The sequence below is a fragment of the Passer montanus genome, unplaced genomic scaffold, assembly GCF_014805655.1.
Source record: "Passer montanus isolate IOZ18808 unplaced genomic scaffold, ASM1480565v1 scaffold2, whole genome shotgun sequence".
Taxonomy (NCBI): domain Eukaryota; kingdom Metazoa; phylum Chordata; class Aves; order Passeriformes; family Passeridae; genus Passer; species Passer montanus.
In genome coordinates this window covers 18,547,537-18,560,977 of record NW_024366591.1, presented here as the reverse complement: position 1 = coordinate 18,560,977, position 13,441 = coordinate 18,547,537, and the positions used below count along the sequence as shown (strand labels likewise).

The 13,441-nt window shown below is 39.1% G+C and overlaps 1 long non-coding RNA gene across 2 annotated transcripts; it reads left to right on the top strand.

Moving 5' to 3' along the window:
* Positions 1 to 17: 17 nt before the first annotated feature.
* Positions 18 to 11,049, top strand: LOC120501469. Of its 2 annotated transcripts, XR_005627303.1 has the most exons (4): positions 18 to 138; positions 1,194 to 1,274; positions 6,138 to 6,218; positions 7,184 to 11,049. It is a non-coding gene; the product is annotated as an uncharacterized LOC120501469 (long non-coding RNA). The 2 variants fall into 2 exon arrangements; XR_005627302.1 differs by lacking the exon at positions 6,138 to 6,218.
* The last annotated feature ends 2,392 nt before the right edge of the window (positions 11,050 to 13,441 follow it).

Genomic DNA, 13,441 nt, shown 5'->3' with positions numbered 1-13,441 from the left:
TTTTTTTGGTTTTTTTGTTTGTTTGTTTTTTTGGGGTTTTTTGGGTTTTTTTATGTCCTGGGGACAGACCACGTAGTGGACTTTACCAAATAAAGCTGGAAGACACTCTTAATTCTTGAAGAACGGTGTTGCTTTAAAGTACGTATTTTCGTCCCAAATTGTCGTTCTTTCAAGTTATGTAAATCGTTTTTCACGCTACGAGAACATAGAATTGGGGTTTTTTTCATCTTTGTGCTAATTCTCAGCTGCTGATGAATATAAATTCATATGTGATACCTATTTTTATCACTTTATCAAACAGTGAACTAACTTAAGATTCAGTATGGACAGGTAAAGTGTATTTTTAGTTATATTTTTCATGCTACGAGAACATAGAATTGGGGTTTTTTCATCTTTGTGCCACCCTAATTCTCAGCTGCTGATGAATATAAATTCATATGTGATACCTATTTTTATCACTTTATCAAACAGTGAACTAACTTAAGATTCAGTATGGACAGGTAAAGTGTATTTTTAGTTATAACAATCAGTACTTGAACAATAAACAATGAATGTAAATAAATCCAAACCAAGTGTTTCTTCCCCAGCTTCCTGCTTTGTATCTTTTAACATAATTTATAGCATGTATCTAAGGGTCTAATTATAGGGACTGGGTTGCTAGGCAAAAAAATTAGTATTTTGGGAAACTTCCTGTTCATGTTACTTCTAAAAACCAATCCAAAGCTGTTTCCTAATAGTCCATGTGCTGTGTAAATTAAACAATATTTTACACAGAGAGTCCATCACTAACTCATTTTTTTTCTAATCTGGACAGCAGGCAAATTACTCCTTCTTTCCTCTAGTCTTCTTTTTCCCATAAAAAATACCCCAAAATCCTGTCTGTGCTTTGGAATAGAATTGGACTTTGCCACAAATAATAACAAAACCTCCTGGAAAAGCTTAGGGAAGGACATCTTAGCAAAACTGCAGAGTGACAATGGGAGAAGAAGAAATTACTTTTTATGTAAAGTATTTAAATTTATTAGAATGTATAAAACTAAACCAGGAGCATGCATGTAATTTTGATTGTAATTGGTGTCAAGATCATCACTGCATCTGATAGAGGAATCCTTGAACTATGAGAGAATTAGGTTATTGTGTCTATTGTATTATTTTGTGTCTTTGATGTTAACAATCCTATATTTTCTTCTCAGGATAGTTTTTTGAGTTCACATCAATCAAGACATCACTTTCTTTCAAATTTTTCCAGAACCAAGAAGAAAGATAAGAGAAAGGTATAATGGTGTTATTTAATCCTGGTTTGAACAATGCCAAGAATCTATATTTAAGAGAGTCAGATCAGATCTGTCTCTCTTAATCTTTCACAGAGACTGAAAGTGGAGCATAAAGACCATGAAATCCACTCTGAATAACTTAAAATTCTTAGTGTTGTAAATTCTACTTGCTTTAAATACCCAAGAGATATTCAGCAGAATTGTGTTCATTTAGGTTACAGTATTAATCTCTTCTTGTTGTATAATTGAATATAATAGAATGCTTTTTTTTCTTTTTATTACAAAAACCTTAGTAAGCCAAAAGCAGACAGTGAGAGGGAACCAATGTGTTCCACTTCAAAGGATGTGTAAATCTGCTCTTGTGATTCTGATGTTATGGTTAGGAATTTCATAACAACCCCTGGGTTTTAACAAAAAATTGGTAATGTGGTGCCTCTCCTATGGGAGTTCATATTTTTGTACAGTATTGGCGAGGGAGGAGTGTGGAGGGTAAGCAAGAGCACAAGGAAGAAAATAAATTTTAAAATAAAACCAAAGACACAAGTTAGCATAAATATATTCCCTAAGAGATTTTTATAACCCTGCGTGCAAACACGCAGCATTGCTGCCAATAAGCAGCTCTATGAAGAAATAGAACCCCAGTGTGCAAACTTCTTAATGTAATGCTGTGAGATATTTCAGTCCTGGCCTGTGTGTCTGCTGCTCTCCTTCCTCTCCAGTGCAGGACTGCACAGTGGTACCTGGCCATCTCCACTAACAGTGAGATCCACTTGAGCACCAAGCTTCTAATTTAGGTATTCAGAGGCAAAGAAGCTAGCAGATAAGCTGGCTGGAACTTACTAAAGGCAGTAATTCGTTATGTTCACTAAGTTTTCTGTCTGATTTAGCCAAAAGTCTTGAGTGCCACTGCAAAATTATGTTGTCACCTGAGACACAGAATCCTGTTTGGAGTTTGAAAATCTAATTCAAAACATAGAGGAGGTTGATTTCAATACTGGTTAAACTGACATGTTCAGTAACTGAACTGGATTATGTAAAAGAACTTGGGAAAGAGCTGAACACTGGTTCTGGAAAGAGAGAAAAATGCAGCAGTTGAGCTGCCCTTTGGCTCTCAGGAGAGCTGAGCTTTATTCTCTGCCTGACTCACTGGGGTCATTTCCTCTATTTATGGCAGCTTTGATATTCCTGAAAGCACCATGCAGCATCAGCACTGTGTGCAGGCAGGGGCATGAAGAAAACAGTTACATATTTCCAAACAATTTTCTAGTCTATTGGACAAGAAATTAAAGTGTTCTGCAGCTGTGATTTGGTTTCTGCAGAAACCTCTGTTTTTATAATTAGCTGGTTACTGTTGTGTATCTCCTGAGGATCTGGTGGCTGAAATTCCCATGTTGAGAGTCTGTCCTCAGATCTCTTGTCTCACTACAGCAAAAATCTGGTCACTGAATAAAGATGTGTAGACTTTAATTACAGAAATTCTGACATAAGGCAGTGCTCATTTGTCAAATGTACTCACAATTGTAAGAAGAGCCTTGCACTGGAGAATCAAAAGACACATAAAAAATACTGGTTGAGCTGGCTTCCCCCACTTATGGAGGGGTACTTTTTGTTTTGGAGGTGGTGAGGAGATTAATCATTTTGCACAAGGTTTTGCTGTGGTTCTCCAGCAAAGGCAGGGGCCGAGAAGCTGGATCTCCAGATTTCCAGCCACCTACCCCAGCCCCAGAGATACTTCTCTAGACTGCAGTTTGCTTCTTCAGAATATGCAACACTCTTCCTTAATTTCACTTCTACGTTTGGGTATTCAGGAGTGCATGTGAGGCATAACTTTGGACAAGACTGGGCGTGCAGGCATGCTGCAGGGACACCACAGCAGCATTGTTTGTTATGGCCACAGCCTGGCCACATTTCAGTAAATGGCAAAAGTCCTGTTGGCAATCTGGCCAGAGTTCCAGTTATAAATCCCAAATTAGCATTTGGGGATGATGACATTATGGCTGGTCAGAGGCACACTACAGATTTCAGAGCTGTTGATAACATATCAAGGCTGTCACATGCCTTGGACAGAATTCAGGTAGGGCTGCAGAGATGAGAATGCTTAAGTAAGGTCTTCTTTCATATGTCTGTATCTGTTTGTTTTCTCTTCTTATCCTTTACTGAATTATATGTTTTATTACCTGCTCAGTGTTTATAATACTCCCTCTTGTCAAGTAAAATATGCCTATATCTGTTTGTCTTTGCCCATGTTTACTAGAGAGGAAAATCACAGATCCCTTCCCAATTCCTGTAGTATTCCTACTGTCTTTAGTGACCTAGCAAATATATTTACAAGTTGTTTTTGAATTTCACTGGGTACCACATCTTATTGGTCTTAGTATGTGTTTCATCATAGAACTTTTAATAGTTACTTTGCTGTACCATATTAGAAAGACTTCTACTGTTGTCCAGAAAAAAAAAAAAAAAAGTATTTCTGATTGAATTTTTAAAAAAATGAAACAGCAAAAATTAATTACTATTTCCATGGTGTCACTAGAGCATGGCCTGGTACTTGTGTCTCAGCCCCTCTTACTGGAATGCTGCAACCTGAGATTAGCAGCAGGATCCTGAACCACCAGACCATCTGACCAGGTTCTGCTGGGTGACAGCTTGGGAGCAGGATTTCTACAGAGAAAATCTGCTCCTGGCCCACATGGCCACAACTAGAAACTTCCAAAATTGTGGTAAGACAAAGGAGGTTTCTCTCAGTGACAGTCCAATAGACAGAGTTGTCCATTCTGTGTGTTACCTGCTGTGGCTCTAGGAGATTACTTTTTGGGTGACTCAAACAGGTTCCCACAAAGACAGTCAGGCTGAGATCAGAATGCCTGGAGAGATTGTACAGTTTCTTTTCAAGGAAGACTTCATGAGGATAAAGCTGAGCACACAGCTTGAGCCTGCTTTGGGAAGGAATTTGCACCGACTTGGGTGTCTGGTTTGACTCCTCCACGAATACGTTGATGGGCAAGGGCAATTTCAAGCTTGGCTGTGATGGAAGACCCCACACCATTGTGGCTGCAGGGTGGGAGGGATGTGCTTTTGGCATGCACTACTGTAAGGCAGCAGAGGGCCCCTTAGAAGCTGCTGCATGGCATGAGCCTGTGGGAACGCTGCTGTGCCCACCCTGTGCCACTGGCCATGCTCATATGGCCAGTGACACCAGTTTGGGGACGTGCAACAGTGGTGTGTGCTGCAGAGGAAGAAACTGGACTAGCATTTCATTTATTGTAGGGAGGTGGCCACTATAAATTTGACTTGTGTGTGTTAGCAGTATGTCACCTGCTGAGAAAGCCAACTGTAGAATTAATTGTCAGGAATATGAGATGTATATTTTTCCTAATTGGCCTCAGTGCAATTATATCCAAAGGCCCTTTTCACAGTCATTCACAGAGCTTAATTGGTATAGTTTAATATTACAATTTAAAAAGGCCTGGAAGGAGAGCTGGTATTAGGCTAGGTTCCTGATGAATTATAATTATCATTCTGTGTAGACGGATGGAAAACATTTCTAATTAAATTAGTCTTGTTACATAAATTAATATTGTCCTCTGGATAAAGCACTTCTGATTTCACATCTAAAATATTTTTAAGAGCACCAAGTTTGTGCCAGAATTTTACTTGGCAGGTCAAATTGTCTTTTAAAATGACTTGACTTTTCAGCATCTTATGATAGGTTTCTGCATTGAAGATATTTGGCAATGACAGAATGATTCAAGCAAATAAAGCAAAATATAATAAAAATAAAGCTATGCAACTAGCATAATTTCCTAGTTCTATGAGCATAGGGTATTCACAGTCTGAATGACAGGAATTCATAGCATGACTGTCACACGTTTTCTTCCTGTATTAATTTCATCTCCGTCTGAGGGTGTTTGCGAGACATGAACCGCTAATCTAATACTTTGAAAACAGGAAAGCTCATTAGCAGCTCTAGGGAAGGGAGTGAGATGGGTGAGGAAGGTGCAGGTCATTAAAGGTTTAAAAGTAAAGGAAGTGTGAAAGTTTTAAGAAGGATTACTCCACATGCAATCTGTTTGTGCTCTGCAAAAACCCAAAGATTTTTGTATATCTCACATTTCTTTCTCATTATTGAGACCTGCAGTGAATAAAGTAAACAGGCGAATGGAAAGCTGTCAGCTGAAGATGTCAGGCTGCATTTCAAGGAGTGGATTATAAACAGTCACTTTCTGATGACCAGCAGCTTCATGGCCTAGTACATGCAGCCAACATGTCAGGCCCTTTCCAACAGGCCTCATCAGATGCTGAGTTTAAGTTTCCAGAGCAGCTGGAGTCTGTGACTCCAACAGGATAGGTATTTTTCAAGAGCATAAAGTGGGAGATAGATGGCCACTTTCTGGCAGAAGATAGTGGGAATATTGTGTCAAGACACTCTGTGCATATGGAAGACCATTCCTGAATTTTTCTGCATGTGTGCAGCTCTTGTGTATGCAGTACATTACAGCTTACTATATATATCAAAATTTGGCACTCATGTATCTCCCTAAATATTGCATTAATCCATCTGTCTGTCACCATGGTAACAAGGCTCCCTATTGATGATTGAAGAAGAGCTGAACCATTAAAACTAAAAGTACACTGTTTAAAAAAAAATCAGTAGGCTCACTTGGAATAGCACTACAGAGACACAAATGGTCAAAAATAGGCTAACTAATATTTTTTATGCATTATTTTTATAGATTATGTGTATTATGGATATGAAGTAAAGCCTGTTATTGAAATGATCCTTAAATCTGATTTTTGCTTCTTCATATCTATTTTTTATATAATCTGCTGAACTCAATGTTAAAATTTGTGCATTTTTTTCAGAAATTTACATGCTCCATAGTCATTCATCCCAGAGGATGGAAAGATGAAATTAATATCTTAAAAACACTACATACAAAGCAGGTTAGAAATATCGCTGAATATTTTACTGCACTTTTTCTTTCTCTCTCTCTCTTGCTTCCACACTTGTAACTTTGCCAAAATAAAATCAGTAAAGTGCATGCATTCATTAAAGGATCAATGTCTAACTGAGCACTGTTAGTTAGTTGGACCTGAGACTTTTTGAGAATCACAATGTTGTGGAAACTCTGACATGAATTACTGGACTTCATAAATCCTTCTTGGGCAATGTATTTCCATTTCTTATTACGCTGGCGCCATGCATGCTATTAATGGTAGACTTGAGTCTATCATTCTATTAGGCTTTAAAGAGGTCTTTGATTTTAGAGCCAAAATAGAACCTCAAGCTAACAGCTGACTTCTTCTCTCCTTCTCTGTTCATTGGATGGCGCTTTTGGTGCTCTAGAAATGAGAGGACTAGAGAAAGAAATGGGAATACTGCATTTAAGAACACTCTGTCACATTCACTGAACTGAAAGTATGAGCATTGTTGCTTATGGCAAGATTGATACCTGGTTTAAACTATGGCTCTGATCTTATAATAAACCATTGGGTCAGGAGGTAGCTCACAAGGTTGCTTTATCAGCCCCATGAAAAGTTGACAGGTTTGGAAGGTCAGATGGGGTCATTGCTCTGTCTGTGCGTGGGGATATGGAGTTTGTACACGTGTATGTATGTTGCATGGATGTTTATCACACAGATTTTATTAAATGTAATGTCCCAGTGGGCAAACATTGATGGTTTGCCCTGTTACAGAGTATATGAGTCCTTGGAAGACATGAAAGATCAACTGAACCTGGAAGATCAACTTGGTAGAACCAGGAGGCACAGATGCTGCTAAGCAGCCTAGAGTTCCTGATTAACATCTGACATTTAAAATGCTTTCAGCTTAGAAGAAGCCACAGAAACTTACAGGTGTGGAGGAAAGCTCCCTTGCTCTCTCTTTTCTTTTCTCACTTCCTCTTCAGGTGGATGAAGAATTGTAGTCCCTTGAACTGACAAAAAAGGGTATTTCTGTCTGATATGAAGAAGACACGAAGCAGCAACTGAAGAGAGCCTTCCTAATTTCATCTTTGACAGAAAATATAATTCTGAACTTTATAAACACCAGGGTTGTGACATGTGGGTGGACAAAGACAAGATAAAATTATCTGACAACAAATGCTTTTGGAGGGCATAAAAGTGGCATTTGGCCATGCAGATGATGGACCCCTGTGATGTATGTTGTGATCTAATTTGTGTTCGTTCCAAGCAGTACATCACTAACACTGGATCCAGTAGGCCTTCCAAAACAGTGGCAGCTACAAGCACAATTTCTCAGTGTTCTTCCAGTGAGCTAAGCTGTCTCAGATTTTAAGGAGATCTTTGTTGGTCAATACAATTTATTTTGCTTTCCCAAATGTTAAAGCAACAATGTAGTGTGTTCCGCTGATACAATTAATTTCAAATAGTCTATTATATAAAGAATAACACAGAGCAATAGCATTCCTAAGCATGGAAGGAACTTTGCTTTTTTACTTACAAAATTATAAATTGTACCAACTTTTAATTAAAGCTCAAAAGAGTGTGGAAATATTCAAAATTCAAAATCCTTACCATTAAAAATTAGTATTCCCATTCTTATTATTACCGAAAAAAGAGTATGCTCTCTCAAAGAGAGCATTTTCAAAGAGTAGTCTTATTTTCATGATTTTTAGAAATCACACCTTTTCTCTTTGATTTTATTTTAATTGCATTTTTCAAGATCTAGACAACCTCTTTTGTCACTCCAGTGAATTCCTTCCTCTTTTGAAGGAAACGTGAAGATTTCCTTTTCTTCAAAACAGGAAATTGTATGCCATTGTAACAAAAACTTGGTTTGAATCCTCACCGAGCATGAGAGAGTTATTTCCCCACCAGATGTATTTCTATCTTCAAACCATGCAGTAGTGATGTCCTCTCAGTCCCGGTGAAAGAAATTTGAGTGACTATAGAGGACATTCTTCTGCACTGCTGGTGGCTTTGGCTGCTAGTCAAATACCATGAAGTGTTTATTCGAAATCTGGTTTTGCACCTTCCCCTTTTAACAACGACTTTCACCCTCTTGAACCCCATCCAAGGAGGAGCCATGTGGGTTCTGTCAGTCCATCAAGCAACAGAACCAGCCCAAGTAGCTTCCAGCCTGAGCACCCCTTATCCATGGTGGCAAAATCCAGTCTTTTCTGAAGTGGTCTCTGCATAGCAACACTAGATGGAGACTTAAGACATAAGCACCTGGGTTTATTTAATTCAAGGGGGTTAATTATGATGAGTTTTTCTACTTGTGGGAAGTACTTAGATCTACATGTATTGTACAACATGTTTTTATAATTTAAAGTTTTCTGCTTGCCATCCATTTTGAGTGAAGTGTTTGAAGGCAAGTGTTTTCTTCCTTCATCTCAGCTCCATGGCTGGCCTCCTGGAGAGGGACAGTAGGGAATGTGGGCTGCCTCCCACATCTGGCAGGGATATGGAGCAAAGGAACAAAGCAGTGAGATACAGCTGATCTGCCCAAAAGAGTTTGGGTTTTGTTTTTGGGTGAGCCTTTCAGGGTACAGGCCTGATCACTGACCTTCAAAAAGAGCAGTCCAACTCCTCAGAGGCAGGGGAGGAGCTAATCTTACCAAGTGTAAGAAGATGGGGAGCTGTATCCTTCCGATAGGTTGGTGGAGAGAAGAGATAAACTGGTGGTTTTCATGAGTTTGGAAGGAGGTGGGAAAGGATGTGGGAGGATTGGTTTCTTTTTTTTTTTTTTTTGTCTTTTTGTATGGAGAGGAAACTTGTATTTGTCTTCTTGAGGAGGTGCAGAGGAAGGAAAGAAATGAGTATATTTTTTTGGTTATGTATGAAGAGATGAAGAGAACAATTATGCCCTGTAAGCACTGGTTGGAATGAACATTCAATAAAGTAATTCCTTTCTTGCCCTGCAGATCCAGGGGGTGCTTATGAGGCTGTGTTGTTGCTAGCACATATTTGCCTACCATTCCAGGGCTTAGAATTCCCTAGAGGCAGCAGCACTGCTGAGATAGATATAGACAGACTGAAAGACATCATTTTACCAGGCTATTCCACATTGAAGGGTTCACCAAACCCTGCATACAGAGATGGTGTGGGAAGTATCCAGTCATAGGGATTCTCACAGAATCTACAAAATTGACATTCCATGAATCCTGGCAGTCCACGTAGTCAACAAGCTGAGTGCACAGTCCTTCACAACACAGCATGTGTGCAGGTTGGTTGGGTATGGACACTTCATCCAAGATTAAAAAAAAACAGCAATGCCTGAAATAAACACAAGTTCTCCAGCTTTGCAGAAGCTGAGGTTCTGCAGTGGGGGAGAGAGAGCTACCCACTCTGGAAGAGTAGACAGTTGACAATGACTGATATTTTTTCTCTTTGGTGTAGTTGTAAGAACTGCATAGACATATCCTGTGGGAATGTGAATCCTGTCTTTTGTTCTCTGCAATGGAGGAGTCCACACTGGGCAAGAGCTATCAATATTTTCACTGTTGCTGAAGATTATATAGGGATATAAGCTGTGGAAAATGGCTTTGAAGATCTTGACTGAAAACAGACCCTTGGATTTGCTGAAGCTCATCTGTACTAGATGCCTCCTGAATATGCATGGCTGCCCAGAATTCCAGTTCCTGCTGAATGGCAGGTGCTAACTCTGAGACAGGCATCTGGCATGCAGAGAGCTTTTGATTATCTGCTGCCTGTTCCAAATACAGACCATAACATGGTGCCACAGGGAATGTTAATCTTTAAGATGCAAAACCTCATAAGTGATGAAGTTATTGAAAAAAAATGTATTCCATATAAGTCTAGAAGCTCTTCCAAGGTATTGAGATGTGATATCTGGAGTTGGCTTATCTGGCTCAGGCAGGCTGAGGAGAGGCCTGGGATGCTGTCATGATTTCTTGAGCTGTTGCACAAGGAGCAGGCAGAGTAGCAGCCAGCAAGCAAAGCAGAACGCCAGGAGGTGGGGTGTGTTTGTAGTGTAGGCTGCACAAAGGTGACGGCTGTGCGCTAGGCTTGTTGTGAGCAACATGCTGTGGTTAGGGACTGCGGTCAGAGCAGACAATTGCTGAGCGTTGTGCATCATGCATGACAGGCAGGGCTGTGGCATGCAGATAAAAACAGCGTGGGATGGATTTTGCACTAAAATAAGCTCTGAGTGTGAAGAAAGCCAGCCCAGTTAGGGCTCTCTTAGTGGAGCCAGTCCGCTAGGAAAGCCCTAGCTTTGACCTGTGTGCCAAAAGCTACTCTGCGCCAGATGGCTTGGATGAAGAGAATCACAAAAAAAAGGGACGTTAAATTGGGTTCTCATAAATCCCCGTGAGCTGCCCCTTCAGGCCACCAGTTATTTGCTTTTTGTTAGAGTTTCTCTGTGGAAGAAATCTTCCTAATTGCAGTTATCTTCAGAAGTGGAAAAAAAAAAATCAAGTTCTTAAAGATTATTTCCCCTCACAAGGTGTTCCTTCTGAGTCCCTAAAAATCCACCTGCAGTTTCTCCCATGGGCAGTGAATGCCAGGCTTTTCTGCTGTTGATGTCCTCTGTCCCTAGTCCTCAGCTCTGAGTAGCCACCTGAAGATTCAGCCATCAACTTTACCAAGTATTCATCATCTCTGAGGCATCAAGGGCTGATGCTGTTTACATGAAGGACTCTCAGTCCTCCTGGAAGAAGACTTCATTCTTCTATATGAAACCCCACTTAATCATTTTTGCATATAAATATTTATGTTTGTATCTCAATGTTAATTTTTTTTTTCCTGTTTTATTCCCTCTGGTATTCTGTACCTACACTTCTCTTAATCAAATAAAACATACCAATTCGGAATGCCTCCAAGACTAATCTTTGCATATTATTTATTGCATGAATAATTTTCTGTAGAATTCTGAATAGTTTTCCTGGATTTGCTGGTTACAGTTTTATTGGTTTAAAATGTAATTATACTCCAGACTGCCATTTGCTCATCAGAATTAATTTAGATGAATGCTAATAGATTAGCACTAGAGTTAGATTAAACTAACTCTACAAAAAATCAGATTTATAAACTCGTTCTCCTATTATGGTTTAAAAAGCATATGTTCTTAAGTATTTACAATCATTCTCAGAACCTTGGCCAAAACATTCTTTTGACCATACGAATAATCCCCTAGCTTTACTTATAATAAATTCCTGAATTTTTTAAAGGATAATTATTGGTTAAAATAATTAAGGTTAATAAATCTTACAGGAAAAAATAGAAATAGGTCTAATGACACCCACATGGACATATTTGAAGAAGACAAACTTCTGAGAACTCTTAAAAGGGAGCCATTATGTTGATTTCAATATGAAATATACATTTATTAAATGAAAATCAGATTTCCATTAGAAGATGTACTAGTAGCAGAAGTAATTGCTAAAACTCTGCTTCCATAAACACGTACCTAGTTGGGCACACACTTCTCAACAAAGTCCATCCAATTAAGTGTTCACAGAAATATCAGAATGATCACTATAGTAAATACATGAACAAAAATAGAAAAAAAAGTTTTTGTTTTATGCCTCTGACCACATTTGTGTATGATCAGTATCACATTTCTGTTGATTGTCAGACTTCCTTTCTCTACTGCAGTGTTGTCAGCCATATGATTCATGAGTCATATCTAGTCCTTTGTATACAGAGCTCATTGAATATTCAGATTCCACAGAGTATAAATTACCAAGTAAATGAACTAATTTTTTTATCCTGTTTCGTGAGGGGGAAGGGAAGGAACTCAGGCTTTCCAAATTTGAAATTAATTCAATCATTGCAGTGCTGCACCCCTGAGCAGCAGTCCTGGCTTATTCTTCCAAAAACAATAGCTCTGAGAGGTGTAAAATTACCTGTTCCTCCTTATTCTTTTTACTCATTGTTTTATGTTAGGAAGGTGGGAAAGAGGGGTTGGTATGAAACCCCAGACCAACAGTGCTGTTAGCTGAGATAAAGTATATACAGTCAGGGAGGGCAGGTCTCAAATATTCACAAAACCAAGTGGAAGGCAGAGAAGGGAAAGAAAAGAAAGGCTCAAGAGAAAAGCAATGATATAATACTAAATCTTCCCCGTTAATGATGCTGAATGTGACAATGGAGAGATTTTCACAAGTAGTTAGCTCCATTTTGAGACGGCCTAGTTAAGTGTTTAATGATGCAGGTAGCCCCACTCTGGGATTCACAGAAGTCTCTAATTGCCTGATTCTTCCAGAAAACCTTCTATGTATTTTGTGTTAATCCGTATAAGACATCATGGATGTGTTCTGACAGCAATGGATGATTCTTCTGTAAATGCTCAAAATGTGTAGTCCAAAACAGTGAAACAGCCCACAACTACATTATGAAGAAGGCTTTTCTCAAAACGAGTGTCATGCTCCCACATAAGCTGGATGGAGTCACTTTCTTGCACTCCACAGCAAAGCATAAGTTCCTACTTTCCCACAGTACTGTGAGTGGGTGTTTACTGAGGCAGCAGAGAAGAGAAGGAAGAGGCACGAGGAAATATACACAGAGGGGGGCAAAAAAGGTTGTATATGAGATAAACTGGAGCATATTTTCAATTGTTTTGTCAACCAGAAGTACAGTTCCTTCTATAGCCTCAAGCAGGAAATAGGAGGGAAAAAGAAAACCTGTAAAAGAGATATTTTTTTAAACAGGAGATACTAGTTAAAGAACAGTATCAAAACATTTTTACTACATTAATTAGTTAATTAAAGTAATTGTAGTTGACACCATCCTTTTAACTGTGTGACCCTTTGTAGGTGTGTTCTTTGTTTTGTTTCCTATGAGATCAGACTTAGGCAATTGTTTTAAGTGTCAGTCGGACTTCTCTTCACAGAGAATAAGCTGAAACTCGCTCAGCAGAATGGAAAAGAGAGAAGAGGTTTCAAGTTTAACTATATTTTTTTAAAGATTCTAGAAAATCAATGAAAAAAAGACAAATTGATGCCAATGCTTTTTAAAGTACTTGGGTGTGATGCACTACCACCCCAGGACAGTCATGATGAGCTGGCTTATCTAACAGCCCGTCACTACGGGATGCAAGGGCCTGCTTTCCCTTCCTTTTCTGTCTTTAAGCTATATCTTGTGTCCTTTGCCAGCTCTTGCATCCTATGGAATGCCTCCATGAATACATCTGGTTGAGCCTGAAGTTCAGTGGCAGCCTAGACCAATCCAGCTGCTGC